We start from the raw sequence: 20,972 nt of genomic DNA on the forward strand, positions 1-20,972 counted from the left end.
TGTCTCCTAACCTGCTTGGTAATGTATCCTAATTTGCTTGGTAATGTCTCCTAACCTGCTTGGGAATGTATCCTAATTTGCTTGGTAATGTATCCTAACCTGCTTGGTAATGTCTCCTAATCTGCATGGTAACGTATCCTAATCTGCTTGGTAATGTATCCTAACCTGCTTGGTAATGTCTCCTAACCTGCTTGGTAATGTATCCTAACCTGCTTGGTAATGTATCCTAATCTGCTTGGTAATATCTCCTAACCTGCTTGGTAATGTATCCTAATCTGCTTGGTAATGTATCCTAACCTGCGGGGTAATGTATCCTAACCTGCTTGGTACAGGTACAGTATACTACTGTATTTTTGTAATTGAACATTTACTGTACTACACTATATGCAGCTGTTTCAATAGACATGTGTAAAGTTAATCACTGTATGTATTGTACTGCATGAATATGTTTTGTAACTGCACAACTACCTTTTGTAGAATTGCAAGGCTGCCACATGCAGGTGGAAGGACTGCTATATTCACTCAGGAGCAAGAGGCCGTTATAGTTGTCCTGGTCCTTCAAGATAATGCAATATGACTCAGAGAAATCCAGGGACGAGTGATACAAGACAACACACACTTCCAGGGAATCGACAGCGTGAGCATTTCCACTATTGACCTTGTCCTCCATCGTAACAGGATGCGAATGAAACAAGTAAACAGAGTACCTTTTGAGTGCAACTCACCAAGGGTGAAAGAACTGAGAGCTCAGTATGTGCAAGTAAGTGTACATTCAGAAACATGTACTGTAATCCAGATTGTCTACAGTACTATGTGAATGACATTACTCTTCAGTACATACAAAGTTTGTGAATCAGAAGCCTAATTGTACTCTACAGTATAGCACTGTCTCTGTACGATTTACAAAATCCTACATACAGTATATTGTATTTCTAAACAGACAATACTTGACTTGGAATCCTTGGACAGGCCTCATGAGTTCATCTCTGTCGATGAAGCAGGCTTCAATCAAACAAAGAGGAGAAGGAGAGGCCGAAACATGATTGGACAGCGGGTCATTGTTGAAGTCCCTGGTCAACGAGGTGGCAATGTCACAATCTGTGCTGCTATCAGCAACCATGGTGTTCTACACCACCATGTTACACTCGGGCCATATAACACTCAGCACCTAAGAGTTATTGCCAGTCTAAGATATATTTTATTTGAGCAGCAGTTTCAAGAGTAGCAGGGTCAAGAGCTAAATGAGAATCTCATTCCCACCTATGTGATAGTGTGGGAAATGTCAGTTTCCACCGAGCTGCTCAGGTAAGGGAATGGTTTAGAGTTTTTTTGATTGCTTAAGCACGATTTTCAAAACAGGGCCCGTGTTTTCAAAACACTACACACAATTAGCACAACCACACACCCAATTAGTAAAACACTACAGATCCTTTGCAAAATTAAACACTCTTGTAAAAACTATACACTTCTTTTTAAAAACCACACTTTGTTACCATATGAAACACACACGGTTCACATTACTATACTCTGTTTGCACGAGTTACACTCTGCTGTGATAAACCTAAAACACTTTTAGCACTTCTACTTCCCTATGATGAGAGTAGGCTACTATCAACAAAGTACAAATATAATGTAAATTCACCAAACACTACACAAGACCAATGTTGCAGACTGAAAAACTCATTTATTTCTCAACACGACCAAAATGTTGACATGGAGATTCATAATACTGTAACCAAACGTCACTTTACGTATTGTAAGTTAAAAAAAATATATATATAAATACCTAGACATTGTCTCTTCGCCTAGCTGGATCTGGCCAGAGAATTTCATCAACATCGCAGGCAATGTTGTCATTAGCAAGACACCTTGGAAAGAAACGTCTTGAATGACGAATCCATCCGTGCATTGCTGCTACCTCCATCTGGTCACAGGCCTCCTCCATGGCTTGGATGAGGGGTACCTCAGCCTGGAGACGGAGATCATATACCTTCCACCGCCATGCAGAGAAAAACTCTTCTATAGGGTTGAGGAATGGAGAGTATGGTGGAAGATATAGGACAGTGAAATGTGGATGTTGCTGAAACCAGTTCTGAACAGCAGAGGGGTGGAAAGAAACATTGTCCCAGACAACAATGTATTGCATATGATCGATTTGATTTGCTGCTGTTATGTTGTGCAATTGGTCCAAGAATGTTAGTATGAGTGCTGTGTTGTAAGGGCCCATATGGGCATGGCAGTGGAGGACCCCATTCTGTGTAATGGCTGCAGAGAGTGTTATATTACCCCTACGTTATACAGTATACAATAGTACAGTAATTTCACAGGAAAAGGTAACAGAAGTGCTGATAGTGCATAGAATACAGTACTGTAAGCAGTTACTGAAACCGTGCAGATGTTTTTGATATGATGATATTTTTACAATACCTATTTTCCAGTTGAAATGTTCTCATCACACTTGCCACTGCATATCGGCTTAGATTTGGCTGTACTCGCAGTCCAGCCTCCCTCAGCGTCAGGCCGTGGTTGACTACGTGGTCAACCAATGTTGCGCGGATCTCATTTGTCAGATTCGGTCCTCTTTGAGCACCTTCTTGTCTTCCTCCTCCTCCTCGTCCTCCTTGTTCTCCTCCTCCTCGTTCTCCTCATCCTCCTCGTTCTCCTCATCCTCCTCGTTCTCCTCGTCCTCCTCGTTCTCCTCGTCGTCCTCGTTCTCCTCGTCATCCTCCTCGTCGTCCTCCTCCTCGTCCTCCTCCTCATCGTCTTACTCTGTCTCTGACTCTTTCCATTGTGTTTCAAGACCGATGAACTCACCTGCTGCTTTTTATAGTGCTTATACACCTGATTGGTGTGTCTACAATTAAGCAAACAAGTGTTTGCACACCTGATGACTGTGTTGAACCAATTGGTTGGACGGTGTGGTAATTTGACAATCAGTGCTTTGGTATTGCAAGGACGTGACTTCATGATAGATTTTTGTGTGTAATGTATGTTAAGTGTGTTTAGTGTTTTGCAAATCACTGTGTGTAGACTTCTGCAACAAGTGTGAGGTTAACAATGTGCTTATAGTTGTGCAAATATGGGCTGATGTTTGCTTCTTGAGTGTAAGGTTTTGCTAATAGTGCACTACTTTTAATTTTAGTGTGTAAGCAATCCAAAAAAACTGTAACATCAATGGGCAGTTTATGAACTTGTACCTCCCTCCATACTTGCCTTTCCTGAATCTGATTGAGGAGTTTTTCTCCTCTTGGAGATGGAAAGTGTATGATAGACAACCCTACACCAGAGTAAATCTGCTGCAAGCCATGGATTTAGCCTGTGGTGATATAGGTGAGGAATCATGTCAGGGCTGGACACGGCACACAAGAGGCTTCTTCCCCCGTTGCCTCAGGAGGGACAATATGTCTTGTGATGTCGACGAAGTGCTCTGGCCTGACCCAGCCCACAGACAAGAAGAAGCACATTGATCACATGTTTACTCCTTTGATTTTTGTGACTTTTAGTATTGTATACTGTAGTACAATGTATTGTAGGCTGTATACTGTACAATGGACAAATTGTATGGCCCTGAACATTGTGCTTTCCATTTATTAACAGTACTGACTGCTCAATAGATTTTGACTGGTTGCAGGTTCATATCAACAAAGAACAAGAATTACAGGATCACAGAGACAAAGGACAAGTTTGTAAGATGCAGGGTACAGTACTGTAAAAATAGGGGTACAAGGAGGAGGAAGAACAAAATTGCAAAGAGCAAAGCAGTGTAGTAATTTCTGATAAATTTTGAGCCACTATGATAGAACATGTTTTCGTTCATCAAAAGACAATGACAGAAAAATATAAATATTCTTTTAGATAAAAAATTTACTTCGCCTTGAGAATTGTATGTTTTGAACAATGTGTTTTCTATTTTTCAGTGTATTGTTTACTGACTGTTTGAGAGTGTATATAATTTTGATCACTTGGTTTTTGATGATTTGAGTGCAGTGTTTGATTTTGAACACAGGGTAAAACTGTTTTGAGGCGAATGTTTCATTTTGCGAGAGGAGTCAGAGGTTATGTAAATAGTGCTTGAAGATGAGGTTTGGTGTGTTTTCAGTAAATGGAGCAAGGTTTCAGAAATTGTGTTTTAGCAATTGAGAAAAACTGTAACAGCAATAATGAGTGTCGTCCTCATGATAGATGGCGCTAGAGAGTCGTGCAAATGTTTCACTATGCCTTGTATTGACACGTTGTTCATATTGCATTCCTGACAATGCATCCCCTAAATTCAGCTTTATTGCAAGATTATAGTTTGGGGAGTTTAGAGAGATTATTTTTTTAGCTTGAAGGTCAGTAGTGAGTGGGTGAAGACTGTGTTGCCGGAGTTGAAGCCCATCAGTTGTTTCACCATGGCAACTGATCAGTGTCCCAATTAACATTTTGCCCTGATAAGTTGTTTTGTACGGTTTGCTTTGTTTGACTACAGCAAAGTTCAATATTATAGAGTGTGTGTGTGTGTGTGTGTGTGTGTGTGTGTGTGTGTGTGTGTGTGTGTGTGTGTGTGTGTGTGTGTGTGTGTGTGTGTGTGTGTGTGTGTGTGTGTGTGTGTGTGTGTGTGTGTGTGTCAGTATCCTTACAAATATGAACATCTCTATACTGTATGACACAGATACAGGTAAGAATAGAGTCATCTTCTCTCTAACACTGTAAATGTTAGTGGTGGATCAGACTCTTCACTAAAACCAGGCAACAGCAGGTGTCTGACGGCGACCAATCACTTTACCAAGTGGGTGGAGGCAATATCCATTAAGGTCAGTAAAGGAAGAGTATGTGCTTAACTCTAAATTCCCTTCTGTCAGCCAATTAAAATTGGTGCTTGGAACCAAAAATAGATATTCGTTTTGTATGATAGCCATCAAGGATGAGACTGGGGCGAGGCCAACTCCAAGGCGATGATGGACATCTTCAATACCCACAGATCGCCTGAGGTCACTTGGAGTGACCGAGGCGATGAACGCTGGAACAAGGAACAGATGTTACAGGTTATATTCTGTCACCAATGGTTTGTTTGATTTATTTTAGACAATTTGTTGTTTTTTCTTCCATATCCTGCCCCCTCCTCCAGGTTTGGTTAATGGACCAACCCTCAAGACTGTGATGGGGCAAGTCCCTTGATGGGTATCAGGAATAGTGGGAGAACAACCTGAAGGTAATTATCTTTGTTGTGTTGGTCAGAGCATTGCATTTATTTTCTATTGCGTTTTTGACTGTATGTTTGTTTATGTGTAACTCTGTGTTGTTGTTTCTGTCGCACTGCTTTGCTTTACCTTGGCCAGGTCGCAGTTGTAAATGAGACCTTGTTCTCAACTGGCCTACCTAGTTAAATAAAGGTGAAATAAAATGATAATAATTTGCTCTGAGTTTACGCCCTGGTAATCCATCTGGCCCCACGGCCTTGTGAATGTTGACCTGTTTAAAGGTCTTGCTCAGAGCGGCTACAAAGTGCGTGATCACACAGTCATCTGGAAGAGCTGGTGCTCTCATGCATGCTTCAGTGTTGCTTCAGTGTTGCTTACCTCGAAGCGAGCATAAAAAGCATTTAGCTTGTCTGATGGGCTCGCGTCACTGAACAGTCCGTGGCTCGGTTTCCCTTTGTAGTCCGTAATAGTTTGCAAGCACTGCCACATCTGACAAGTGTCAGAGCCGGTGGAGCGGGATTCAATCTCAGTCCTGTATTGATAATTTGCCTGCTTCATCTGAGGGCATAGCTGGATTTCTTATAAGTGTCCGGATTAGTGTCCCACTCCTTGAAAGCAGAAGCTCTAGCCTTTATCTCAGTGCAGATGTTGCTGCCTAACATCAATGCTTCTGGTTGGGATATGTACATACGGCCACTGTGGGGACGATGTCATCAATGCACTTATTGATGAAGCCGGTGACAGAGGTGGTAAACTCCTCAATGCCATTGGATCAATCATGGAACATATTCCAGTCTGTGCTAGCAGAACAATCCTACAGTAGAGATACTGTAGCAGCCCCGTCATCTGACCACTTCACCATTCAAATGCAACAGAAGGCAGGCAGCGCAAGGGAGGCTTCGTCAACGCGTCACACATCACTTTTCAATGAGCTAGAGGCAGTATGCATTTTCAAACCATACAGCTACTTAATTGTTTGAAACTTGACTGTTTTACTACATATTATGAGGCATGTTTTAGCGTGTTTCAAAGTTGCCGGGGCAACATCACACCATATCCGTGGAGGCTTTGCCATAGAAACCAGCAGCCTCTGTTCTATTGCTCATCAACTTTCTGTCATTGTTGGGTAGCCAACATGAACATTCACTCGTAGCTCCTGCCTTGTTCGCATCGCTGCGTTAATAATGTGAAGAAATAATAGTTTATCAACATTAGAAGCTAAACGTTCTGATGTGTTGCATCAGATTCATAGCTTTTTAACGTGTTTGTTTTGTATGTTATGTCTACTGGTTGTATGAATATGGGCTCTATCGTCCCACAACTGTCCCAGAGTCTGTTTGGGTTATTTCTTTCTCGACAAGCTGACCAATAGAATAGGTCAACTTTTCTACTACGGGGGGCAGTAGATTGACACAGGCTCATAGACGACACATCCATAAGGCTAGGGGAAGCTAAGCTTTGCCTAAGTAAATTGAATTGTTGAGATTATATAGCGTAATTAGCCTACTACTCTCTATACAGAAATGAATAAAATAATTCAGAATATGCTACTAAACCATGACTTGGCCACAGCGGATAATTATCTTCCCCTAGCCTGTTTTAAATTGCAGTTGGAAAGAAAGTTGAAAGGAAATTCAGAGCCCTGAGGCAAATACAATACAGACTATTGTTGAGTTGAGTTTGTCAGTGAAAAGTAGAGGCCCAGCCAGGCATATCACAATATTTTATAGTTAAATTGGGGGGTAAAACATAGATTGTAGAGCAAATGGCTATTGCTGTAAGGACAAGACAATGAAAATACTCTAATTAGTCTTTTAGTTCTCAAAATGATCAGGGTAATCGACCAAACAATCTTATTGGCAGCAGCAGAGTCTTTCTGCCATATCATCAGTGAGTGCTCCATATCATCAGTGAGTGCTCCATATCATCAGTGAGTGCTCCATATCATCAGTGAGTGCACCATATCATCAGTCAGTGCTCCATATCATCAGTGAGTGCTCCATATCATCAGTGAGTGCTCCATATCATCAGTGAGTGCTCCATATCCACCATGAGTGCTCCATATCATCAGTGAGTGCTCCATATCCACCGTGAGTGCTCCATATCATCAGTGAGTGCTCCATATCATCAGTGAGTGCTCCATATCATCAGTGAGTGCTCCATATCATCAGTCAGTGCTCCATATCATCAGTGAGTGCTCCATATCATCAGTGAGTGCTCCATATCATCAGTGAGTGCTCCATATCCACCATGAGTGCTCCATATCATCAGTGAGTGCTCCATATCCACAGTGAGTGCTCCATATCATCAGTGAGTGCTTCATATCCACCGTGAGTGCTCCATATCATCAGTGAGTGCTCCATATCATCAGTGAGTGCTCCATATCATCAGTGAGTGCTCCATATCATCAGTGAGTGCTCCATATCATCAGTGAGTGCTCCATATCATCAGTGATGCTCCATATCACCGTGAGTGCTCCATATCATCAGTGAGTGCTCCATATCATCAGTGAGTGCTCCATATCATCAGTGAGTGCTCCATATCATCAGTGAGTGCTCCATATCATCAGTGAGTGCTCCATATCATCAGTGAGTGCTCCATATCATCAGTGAGTGCTCCATCAGTAGTGCTCCATATCATCAGTGAGTGCTCCATATCATCAGTGAGTGCTCCATATCATCATAGTGCTCCATATCAGTGCTCCATATCATCAGTGAGTGCTCCATATCATCAGTGAGTGCTCCATATCATCAGTGAGTGCTCCATATCATCATTGAGTGCTCCATATCATCAGTGAGTGCTCCATATCATCAGTCAGTGCTCCATATCATCAGTGAGTGCTCCATATCATCAGTGAGTGCTCCATATCATCAGTGAGTGCTCCATATCATCAGTGAGTGCTCCATATCCACCATGAGTGCTCCATATCATCAGTGAGTGCTCCATATCCACATCGTGAGTGCTCCATATCATCAGTGAGTGCTCCATATCATCAGTGAGTGCTCCATATCATCAGTGAGTGCTCCATATCATCAGTGAGTGCTCCATATCCACAGTGAGTGCTCCATATCATCAGTGAGTGCTCCATATCATCAGTGAGTGCTCCATATCCACCGTGAGTGCTCCATATCATCAGTGAGTGCTCCATATCCATATCATCAGTGAGTGCTCCATATCATCAGTGAGTGCTCCATATCCATATCCAGTGCTCCATATCATGAGTGCTCCATATCATCAGTGAGTGCTCCATATCCACCGTGAGTGCTCCATATCATCAGTGAGTGCATATCCATGAGTGCTCCATATCATCAGTGAGTGCTCCATATCATCAGTGAGTGCTCCATATCATCAGTGAGTGCTCCATATCATCAGTGAGTGCTCCATATCATCAGTGAGTGCTCCATATCATCAGTGAGTGCTCCATATCCAGTATGCTCCATATCATCAGTGAGTGCTCCCATAGTTTGAGTGCTCCATATCATCAGTGAGTGCTCCATATCCATAGTGCTCCATATCATCAGTGAGTGCTCCATATCATCAGTGAGTGCTCCATATCCACCGTGAGTGCTCCATATCATCAGTGAGTGCTCCATACCATGAGTGCTCCATATCATCAGTGAGTGCTCCATATCATCAGTGAGTGCTCCATATCCATATCATCAGTGAGTGCTCCATATCATCAGTGAGTGCTCCATATCATCAGTGAGTGCTCCATATCATCAGTGAGTGCTCCATATCCACCGTGAGTGCTCCATATCCATCCGTGAGTGCTCCATATCATCAGTGAGTGCTCCATATCCACATCAGTGAGTGCTCCATATCCACTGTGAGTGCTCCATATCATCAGTGAGTGCTCCATATCGTGAGTGCATATCATGTGAGTGCTCCATACATTGAGTGCTCCATATTTTGCTCCATATCAAGTAGTGCTCCATATCTGTGAGTGCTCCATATCAAGTGAGTGCTCCATATCATAGAGTGCTCCATATCCACAGTGAGTGTCCATATCCAGTTATTTCAAAGTGCTCCATATCATCAATTGCATGAAATGTGCTCCATATCATCCTGAGTGCTCCATATCATCAGTGAGTGCTCCATATCATCAGTGAGTGTCAGTGAGTGCTCCATATCATCAGTGAGTGCTCCATATTCGTTGAGTGCTCCATATCATCAGTGAGTTCATATCATCAGTGAGTGCTCCATATCATCAGTTGAGTGCTCCATATCATCAGTGAGTGCTCCATATCATCAGTGAGTGCTCCATATCAAAGTGCTCCATATCAGTGAGTGCTCCATATCATGTGAGTGCTCCATATCATCAGTGAGTGCTCCATATCATCAGTCAGTGCTCCATATCATCAGTGAGTGCTCCATACATCAGTGAGTGCTCCATATCACTGAGTGCTCCATATCATCAGTTGCTCCATATTTGAGTGCTCCATATCACAGTGAGTGCTCCATATATAGTGCTCCATATTGAGTGCTCCATATCATCAGTGAGTGCTCCATATCCATGAGTGCTCCATATCATCATGAGTGCTCCATATCATCAGTGAGTGCTCCATATCCATAGTGCTCCATATCATCAGTGAGTGCTCCATATCATCAGTGAGTGCTCCATAATGTGCTCCATACATGGAATGCTCCATATTGAGTGCTCCATATCATCAGTGAGTGCTCCATATCCATCAGTGAGTGCTCCAATCATGTGAGTGCTCCATATCATCAGTGAGTGCTCCATATCATCAGTGAGTGCTCCATATCCACTGAGTGCTCCATATCCACTGTGAATGCTCCATATCCATATGAGTGCTCCATATGATCAGTGAGTGCTCCATATCCACCGTGAGTGGTGCTCCATATCATCCGTGAGTGCTCCATATCAGTGAGTGCTCCATCATCAGTGAGTGCTCCATATCCACCGTGAGTGCTCCATATCATTAGTCCTCCATATCATTGGCTGAGTGCTCCATATCAAGTGAGTGCTCCATAATCATGCTCCATATTCAGTGATTCTAACAGTGCTTCAAAGTGAGTGCTCCATATCCATTGCTCCATCCATCATCATTGAGTGCTCCATATCATCAGTGAGTGCTCCATATCATCAGTGAGTGCTCCATATCCACCGTGATCCATATCTACCATGAGTGCTCCATATCATCAGTGAGTGCTCCATATCCACTTGGTGTCCATATCATCAGTGAGTGCTCCATATCATCAGAGAGTGCTCCATATCGTGAGTGCTCCATATCATCAGTGAGTGCTCCATATCTGAGTGCTCCATATCATCAGTGAGTGCTCCATATCATCAGTGAGTGCTCCATATGTCCGTGAGTGCTCCATGTCATCAGTGAGTGCTCCATATCATCAGTGAGTGCTCCATATCCACCGTGAGTGCTCCATATCCACTGTGAATGCTCCATATCATCAGTGAGTGCTCCATATTGTATGGACAACATTGTTTTTTTTCAAAGTAGGCTACCCTGTAGTTTCTCCATAAAAAAAATAGATTCACCCAATGTTTCCAGTTATTTAAAGTGTAGTAGAATTGCATGAAATGTGTTTATCTGTGCAGATTTCATGGTCAGATAACTGCTCGTTTACTCCCTTGTTCAATGACAAAGTTGAGTCTAATCCATCTGATGCATCATTCCCTTCTCTTATCTCTCATTCACATGAACTGTCTTTTCTTTGTTTCGAACAGTGATTGAGTTATATTTTTAGCCTAAATTATCTACCATGCATCCATTAGGAATTAGACCATTTCATTAGTCTGCAAATGCAATTCATGGAATACTATTTCCCTTCTTCTCTGAAAATCTCCTTCCCTTCTCTTATCTCTCATTCAATACTTCCCCTCTGGTGAAAATGTTCATTGCGAACAGTGATTGAGTTATATTTTTAGCCTAAATTATGACTCTCCATGCATCACATTAGGAATAGTAGACCATATTACATTCCAATGGTACATGGAATGATTATATTACTTGTTCTGGTGAAAATGTACTTCCCAACCACTTCAAACTGGTGCGTTGCGTCTGCATAGGTGCTTGATGTTACTGTTCATTAGTCCTCTTGTTGGCTGAGGGAAAAGTAAATATGTTCAGTTATTCTAACAGCTTCAAAGTGTGCCATTGCATCCACTATTTACATGTTCTGTTAAGATCAATTACCATAATCTAAATGGGATTTCGGAGCACCTTGGGTCTAATGCATCGAGTCTGGTACATGTCTCAGATGTCTGGTCTAATTTAAATGCTGCTGGTCTAATGTCGGCGCCACATGTTCAGAAAGGAAAACCTGGCACATACACACAGTACTCAACTTCTCTCATTACAGCTCCCTCTTCTCTACCTCTCCTTCCCTTCTCTTATCTCTCATTCAATACTCTTTCCCCTCTTCTCTACCTCTCCTTCCCTTCTCTTATCTCTCATTCAATACTCTTTCCCCTCTTCTCTACCTCTCCTTCCCTTCTCTTATCTCTCATTCAATACTCTTTCCCCTCTTCTCTACCTCTCCTTCCCTTCTCTTATCTCTCATTCAATACTCTTTCCCCTCTTCTCTACCTCTCCTTCCCTTCTCTTATCTCTCATTCAATACTCTTTCCCCTCTTCTCTACCTCTCCTTCCCTTCTCTTATCTCTCATTCAATACTCTTTCCCCTCTTCTCTACCTCTCCTTCCCTTCTCTTATCTCTCATTCAATACTCTTTCCCCTCTTCTCTACCTCTCCTTCCCTTCTCTTATCTCTCATTCAATACTCTTTCCCCTCTTCTCTACCTCTCCTTCCCTTCTCTTATCTCTCATTCAATACTCTTTCCCCTCTTCTCTACCTCTCCTTCCCTTCTCTTATCTCTCATTCAATACTCTTTCCCCTCTTCTCTACCTCTCCTTCCCTTCTCTTATCTCTCATTCAATACTCTTTCCCCTCTTCTCTACCTCTCCTTCCCTTCTCTTATCTCTCATTCAATACTCTTTCCCCTCTTCTCTACCTCTCCTTCCCTTCTCTTATCTCTCATTCAATACTCTTTCCCCTCTTCTCTACCTCTCCTTCCCTTCTCTTATCTCTCATTCAATACTCTTTCCCCTCTTCTCTACCTCTCCTTCCCTTCTCTTATCTCTCATTCAATACTCTTTCCCCTCTTCTCTACCTCTCCTTCCTTCTCTTATCTCTCATTCAATACTCTTTCCCCTCTTCTCTACCTCTCCTTCCCTTCTCTTATCTCTCATTCAATACTCTTTCCCCTCTTCTCTACCTCTCCTTCCCTTCTCTTATCTCTCATTCAATACTCTTTCCCCTCTTCTCTACCTCTCCTTCCCTTCTCTTATCTCTCATTCAATACTCTTTCCCCTCTTCTCTACATCTCCTTCCCTTCTCTTATCTCTCATTCAATACTCTTTCCCCTCTTCTCTACCTCTCCTTCCCTTCTCTTATCTCTCATTCAATACTCTTTCCCCTCTTCTCTACCTCTCCTTCCCTTCTCTTATCTCTCATTCAATACTCTTTCCCCTCTTCTCTACCTCTCCTCTCCTCCTCCTTTGTATTCACTCCACATGCAGCTAATTCTTCCCTCTGGTTAACCTACTTTCAAAGCAATTAAAATGCCCAAGGCTCGCTCTCTCTCCCATTCCCTTATGCCCCCCCTCTCTCTGTCACTCTAATTCTAGTTTGAACAAGCTGTATTGGGAGAAGGTGAAATCTACATGTTGTCAAGTGAACACCCAGTGCAGTACAAATAGATATGATGTAAATTAACAGAACAACACACAAAACACAAACAATCTCTTGCCTTCTCTCCTTTCTTCTCTCTTTCAATGTGTGTATATTTCTTTACTTTCTTCATGCACTTACACTCTCCCTTTTTCCATCCATCAAATTCTCCATCTTCCTGTTCCCCACCTTGCCCCAGTCTCTCTCTCTCTCTCTCTCTCTCTCTCTCTCTCTCTCTCTCTCTCTGTCTCTCTGTCTCTCTGTCTCTCTGTCTCTCTGTCTCTCTCTGTCTCTCTGTCTCTCTCTCTCTCTCTGTCTCTCTCTCTGTCTCTCTGTCTCTTTGTCTCTCTGTCTCTCTCTCTCTCTCTCTCTGTCTCTCTGTCTCTCTGTCTCTCTGTCTCTCTGTCTCTCTGTCTCTCTGTGTGTGTGTAATCAATGAAACAGGAGGAGGACATTAGGGTGAATGAGGCACTGATACACTGTCTAAGTATCAAAGAAGACGGCAGCGGGGACTCTTTATTAAATTTCTCCAATTTGTATGGATCAGCCGTATTTTATAGCATGTATAGGACACACACACACACACACCCACACACAACCCACACACACACACACACACACACACACACACACACACACACACACACACACACACACACACACACACACACACACACACACACGGACACACACACACACGGACACACACACACACGTATGCACCCACACACACACACACACACACACACACACACACACACACACACACACACACACACACACACACACACACACACACACACACACACACACACACACACACACACACACACACACACACACACACACACACACACACACACACGGACAAACACACACACAGACAAACACACACACACACAGACAACCACACACACACACACACACACACACGTATGCACCCACACACTGACAAACACACACATAAACACTACAGTGTAGCACAGTGTAGCACTGTGCTGCTCTGTTCTCCTGAGAAAGTTCATTGAACAATCTAATAAGGCTTGTGCTCAACTTTGAAACAGAAGATGATGGCGTCACAGTTGTCGAGACACCAGTCATACCTCTATCAGACACGGACAGGCAGACTAGTATGTTTTCACACACATTCACATGCTAATCTCTTCCCCGCTGTTACACATTTTGAGTCATTTAGCAGACACTCTGAACCAGAGATGGTGAGACAACCACAGTCGTAGTACATTACTTCCCTCAATAAAGTAGTTATCAGCACGGTCAGTGTTTTTGTCGGGAAAATACCAGTGCAAGATGTCTTATTTAAGATACTGTTTGAAGAAGTAGGGTTTCAGAACATTTTCCAGAAGATAAGCAGGTGTCCTCAGCATCAAGGAGAAGAACCTCGTTCCACCATTGGCACAGAGAACCGCAGCACCGCCTGATACATTGAAATACATTTGCCAAAGTTGTAGAATTATGTTGTCTGTTCAGAAAGAAATGAAATCATTCAGAACAGCGAGCTGTGCATCATCGGGTGAGTCAGTGAAGATGGAAAGCATTTTTAGGACAATAATTTCCTTCTCATATTGTAGCCTACAATTTGTCTCCACACACCTAGACTATTGATGGATTCAAGACAAGGCCATATTTATTGATCAGATTCTCAGTTTGTCAGTGTAGGCTGTCATTTTGGTCATCTTTGCAGTATTAAAAAATATTCTACCAAAGTCTCTTGTCATATAAAATTATACAATTTTGCTTGCAATGTTTTATGCTGTTTATTGACTACAGCTCAGCGTTCAACACCATAGTGCCCACAAGGCTCATTACAAAGCTAAGGACCCTGGGACTAAACACCTCCCTCTGCAACTGGATCCTGGACTTCCTGACAGGCCGCCCCCAGGTTGTGAGGGTAGGCAACAACAATTCTGCCACGCTGATCCTCAACACCGGGGGCCCCTCAGTGGTGCTTGCTTTGTCCCCTCCTGTACTCTCTGTTCACCAACGACTGCGTGGCCAAGCACAACTCCAACACCTATCATTAAGTTTTCTGACGACACAACAGTGGTAGGCCTGATCACCGACAATGATGAGACAGGGATGAGGTCAGATCTGGCAGTATGGTGCCGGGACAACAACCTCTCTCTCAATGTGAGCAAGAGAAAGGAGCTGACTGTGGACTATAGGAAACGGAGAGCCAAACAGGCCTCCATTAACATCGATGGAACTGAAGTGGAACGGTTTCTTGGTATCCAACCAACTATAATGGTCCAAACACACCAATAGTCCATCTGTAGCTATAGAGTTGAAGATGGAAGTTTACATACACTGAGATTGGAGTCATTAAAACTCGTTTTTCAACCACTTCACAAATGTCTTGTTAACAAACTATAGTTGTGGCAAGTCGGTTAGGACATCTACTTTGTGCATGACACAAGTCATTTTTCCAAAATCTGTTTATAGACAGACTATTTTAATATAATTCACTGTTTCACAAATCCAGTAGGTCAGAAGTTTACATACACTAAGTTGACTGTGCCTTTAAACAGCTTGGAAAATTCGAGAAAATTCTGTCATTGCTTTCGAAAATTCTGATAGGCTAATCGACATCATTTGAGTCAATTGGAGGTGTACCTGTGGATGTACTTCAAGGCCTACCTTCAAACTCAGTGCCTCTTCGCTTGACATCATGGAAAAATCTAAAGAAATCAGCCAAGAACTCCGAAATAAAACTGTACCTCCACAAGCCTGTTTCATCCTTGGGAGAAATTTGCAAATGCTTGAAGGTACCGCGTTTATCTGTACAAACAATAGTATGTAAGTATAAACAACATGAGACCACGCAGCCGTCATACAGCTCAGGAAGGAAACGCATTCTGTCTCCGAGAGATGAACGTACTTTGGTGCGAAAAGTGCAAATCAATCCCAGAACAACAGCAACCACTGCTCCAAAACATGGGGACAAAGATCGTTTTTTTGGAGAAATGTCCACTGGTCTGATGAAACACAAATAGTACTGTTTGGCCGTAATGACAATTGTCATGTTTGGAGGAAAAAGTGGGAGTATTGCAGGCCGAAGAACATCATCCCAACCATGAAGCACAGGGGTGGCAGCATCATGTTGTGGGGGTGCTTTGCTGCAGGAGGGACTGGTGCACTTCACAAAATAGATGGCATCATGAGGAGGAAAATTATGTGGATATATTGAAGCAACATCTCAAGACATCAGTCAGGAAGTTAAAGCTTGGTCGCAAATGGGTTTTCCAAATGGACAATGACCCCAAGCATACTTCCAAAGTTGTGGCAAAATGGCTTAAGGACAACAAAGGTATTGGAGTGGCCATCACAAAGCCCTGACCTCAACCCTATAGAACATTTGTGGACAGAACTGAAAAAGCGTGTGCGAGCAAGGAGGCATCCAAACCTGACTCAGTTACACCAGCTCTGTCAGGGGGAATGGGTCAAAATTCACCCAACTTATTGACCCAAGTTAAACAATTTATAGGCAATGTTACCCAATACTAAATGAGTGTATGTCAATGTCTGACCCACTGGGAATGTGGTGAAATAAATAAAAGCTGAAATAAATCATTATCTTTACGATTATTCTAACATGTCTTTACGATTATTCTAACATGTCACATTCTTAAAATAAAGTAGTGATACTAATTTACCTATGACAGGGAATTTTTGTCAGGATTAAATGTCAGGAATTGTTTCAATGTATTTGGCTAAGGTGTATGTAAACTTCCAACTTCAACTGTAGATTGGTACAGTGAATGGTCATGACACAATATATTCTTTCTCTCTTCTCTTCTCTTTCTCTCTCTCTCATCCCCAGCTCAGCTGCTCTTCCTCTCCCCTAGGTGCCATAGGTAGACTCCTAACGAATGATAAAGGAATTAGCCCAGTGGAAACAGGACATTAACTTTACCGCAGCCTCATTTGTAACGGGGGGGGGGAGAGAGAGAGAGAGATATGTTTACTGTTAATTTTGATTGTTTATTTCACTTTATATATTCACTTTATATATTATCTACCTCACTTGCTTTGGCAATGTTAACACATGTTTCCCATTCCAATAAAGGCCTTGAATTGAATTGAATTGAGAGAGAGAGAGAGAGAGAGACGGAGCGAGAGAGAGAGACAGAGAGAGAAAGAGACAGAGAGACAGAGAGAGAGAGTGACAGAGGGAGAGGGCGAGAGAGAGAGAGAGAAGAGAGAGAGACGGACGAGAGAGAGAGAGAGACGGAGACGAGAGAGAGAGAGAGAGAGAGAGAGAGAGACAGAGAGAGAGAGAGAGAGAGAGAGAGAGAGAGAGAGAGAGAGAGAGAGAGAGAGAGAGAGAGAGAGAGAGAGAGAGAGAGAGAGAGAGAGAGAGAGAGAGAGAGAGAGAGAGAGAGAGAGAGAGAGAAGGGGCGAGGGGGAGTCACATATGTTGGCATTTTCAGGTGCTTTGTCAGCAGTGGCTTCTGCATGGAAAGCCAGCTCGCTTCAATACCTTGCCTCCATGCAGTCACAAAAGCCTCCTGGGCCAGGCCATGGCAGCCAAAACCAACTGTAAACAAACAGATAGTGTGTTATGATGTGTTTAGTTTACAATGTGATGACGCCAACTGTCTTCTCATAACCTCGGGGGTACAGTGGAGTCACAGCTCAACAAAGCTGACATAACAGTGTGTGCAGCATTTTGTTCCAGTCCTGCTCCAACACACCCAAAGTGAAATGACGACCATGACACGTCGATTTATTGAGACAAAAGCCAGCCTCTTCTGCAGCAGAGTGGTCCACTCCATGCTCTGCACCACACACCTCTTGCCCAGTTAGTGACAGCGACAGTACCGAAGAATCCACACCCTACATCCCTTCCCATACATCACAGACAACAGTCGGTCTCTTTACAAAGCCCTCCATCTTTTCTCAAATCCCCCAGCCCACAGCCCCCATGCAAATGAAGCTCTCTCCCCACAGATAAGAAGACTTGCAAACGTATTTAAACACAGGCTGCCTAATACCAGGGCTTTTCATGTAATGCTGCTGGATTTGTGTCTGACTTAGGGACCCTGGGATGAATTAGGGGGACACACTGGATTTGTGTCTGACTGAGGGACCCTGGGATGAATTAGGGGGACACACTGGATTTGTGTCTGACTTAGGGACACTGGGATGAATTAGGGGGACCCACTGGATTTGTGTCTGATTTAGGGACCCTGGGATGAATTATGGGGTCACACTGGATTTGTGTCTGACTTAGGGACCCTGGGATGAATTATGGGGACACACTGGATTTGTGTCTGACTTGGGATGAATCAAGGGGACACACCCTGATTTGGGATGAATTAGGGGGAACCACTGGATTTGTGTCTGACTTTGGGATGAATTAGGGGGACACACTGGATTTGTGTCTGACTTGGGATGAATTAGGGGGACACACTGGATTTGTGTCTGATTTAGGGACCCTGGGATGAATTATGGGGACACACTGGATTTGTGTCTGATTTAGGGACCCTGGGATGAATTATGGATATGTGTCTGACTTAGGGATGAATTAGGGGACCATTGGATTTGTGTCTGACTTAGGGATGGATCAGGGGGACACTGGATTTGTGTCTGATTTAGGGACCCTGGGATGGGATTTGTGTCTGACTTAGGGACCCTGGGATGAATTATGGGGACACACTGGATTTGTGTCTGACTTTGGGATGAATTAGGGGGACGCACTGGATTTGTGTCTGACTTAGGGATGAATTATGGGGACACACTGGATTTGTGTCTGACTTAGGGATGAATCAGGGGGCGTGGGGGCGGCTGGGAACCTGACAGACCTGGCTGAGGCGTGGGAACCTGACAGACTGGCTGAGGCGTGGGAACCTGACAGACCGGCTGAGGCGTGGGAACCTGACAGACCGGCTGAGGCATGGGAACCTGACAGACCGGGAAGTGAGGAATCTGTCAAAGGCGTGGGAACCTGACAGACCGGCTGAGGCGTGGGTTTTGACAGACCGGCTGAGGCGTGGGAACCTGACAGACCGGCTGAGGCTGGGAACCTGAAACGGAACATGACCGGCACGTGGGAAAACCGGCAAGAACCGGCTGAGGCATGGGAACCTGACAGACCGGCTGAGGCATGGGAACCCGACAGAGAGGCATGGGAAACAGAGAAACAGACCGGCTGAGGCGTGGGAACCTGGCAGACCGGCTGAGGCATTGAACCATGGGAAAAGAGAGTGAAAGGCTAAAGTTCAGGGAAGTTTTAATCAAATAAACGGAACATGACACAAAACAAGAACCACGAACAACGTACAGACATGAAACAGAAACAATGACGCCTGGTGAATTGAACCAAAAAGAGTGAAATAAAGTTGAAGTTGTAAGGTTACATACACTTAGGTTGGAGTCATTAAAACTCATTTTTCGACCACTCGACAAATTTCTTGTTAACAAACTATAGTTTTGATAAGTTGGTTAGGACATCTACTTCGTGCATGACACAAGTAATTTTTTCCAACAATTGTTTACAGACAGATTATTTCACTTATAATTCACTGTATCACAATTCCAGTGGGTCAGAAGTTTACATACACTAAGTTGACTGTGCCTTTAAACAGCTTGGACAATTCCAGAAAATTATGTAATTGCTTTAGAAGCTTCTGATAGGCTAATCCACATCATTTGTGTCAATTGGAGGTCTACCCGCGAATGTATTTCAAGGCTTACCTTCAAAGTCAGTGCCTCTTAGCTTGACGTCATGGGAAAATCAAATTAAATCAGCCAAGACCTCAGAAAACAAATAGTTGACCTCCACAAGTCTAGTTCATCCTTGGGAACAATTTCCAAATGGCTGAAGGTACCACGTTCATCTGTACAATCAATAGTATGCAAGTATAAACACCATGGGACCACACAGCCGTCATACCGCTCAGGAAGGAGAATCGTTCTGTCTCTGAGCGATGAATGTACTTTGGTGCAAAAAGTGAAAATCATCCCCAGAACAACAGAAAAGGACCTTGTGAAGATGCTGGAGGAAACAGGTACAAAAGTATCTATATCCACAGTAAAACGAGTCCTATATCGACATAACCTGAAAGGTGGCTCAGCAAGGAAGAAGCCACTCCTCCAAAACCGCCCTTAAAAAAAGCCAGACTACGGTTTGCAACTGGAAATGGGGACAAAGATCATACTTTTTGGAGAAATGTCCTCTGGTCTGATGAAACAAAAATATAACTGTTTGGCGATAATGACCATCGTTAAGTTTGGAGGAAAAAGGGGGAGGCTTGTAAGCTGAAGAACACCCTCCCAACCGTGAACCACGAGGGTGGCAGCATCATGTTGTTGGGGTGCTTTGCTGCAGGAGGGACTGGTGCACTTCGCAAAATAGATGGCATCATGAGGACAGACAATTATGTGGATATATTGAAGCCGCATCTCAAGATATCAGTCAAGAAGTTAAAGCTTAGTTGCAAATGCATCTTCCAAATGGATAATGACCCCAAGTATACTTCCATAGTTGTGGCAAAATGGTTTAATGACAACAAAGTGGCCATCAAAGCCCTGACCTCAATCCTATAGAAAATTTGTGGGCAGAAAAGCGTGTGCGAGCAAGGAGGTCTACAAACCTGACTCAGTTACACCAGCTCTGTCAGGAGGAATGAGGCCTACAAACCTGACTCAGTTACACCAGCTCTGTCAGGAGGAAGGAGGCCTACAAACCTGACTCAGTTACACCAGCTCTGTCAGGAGGAAGGAGGCCTACAAACCTGACTCAGTTACACCAGCTCTGTCAGGAGGAATGAGGTCTACAAACCTGACTCAGTTAAAACCTCTTGAAACTCCCCATCCCGGATCCGGGATCGTGACTAAAGCCTCAGGCTCATTAACATAACGCAACGTTAACGATTTCTGAAAATCGCAAATAAAATGAAAATAATGCGTCTGCTCTCAAGCTTAGCCTTTTCTTAACAACACTGTCATCTCAGATTTTCAAAATATGCTTTTGAACCATAGAAATTGACTAATTTGTGTAAGAGTATGCAAAGCTAGCATAGCATTTTGAGTAGCATTTAGCACGCAACATTTTCACAAAAAC

The sequence above is a fragment of the Oncorhynchus masou genome, chromosome 32 (genome assembly GCF_036934945.1).
Source record: "Oncorhynchus masou masou isolate Uvic2021 chromosome 32, UVic_Omas_1.1, whole genome shotgun sequence".
Lineage (NCBI taxonomy): Eukaryota > Metazoa > Chordata > Actinopteri > Salmoniformes > Salmonidae > Oncorhynchus > Oncorhynchus masou.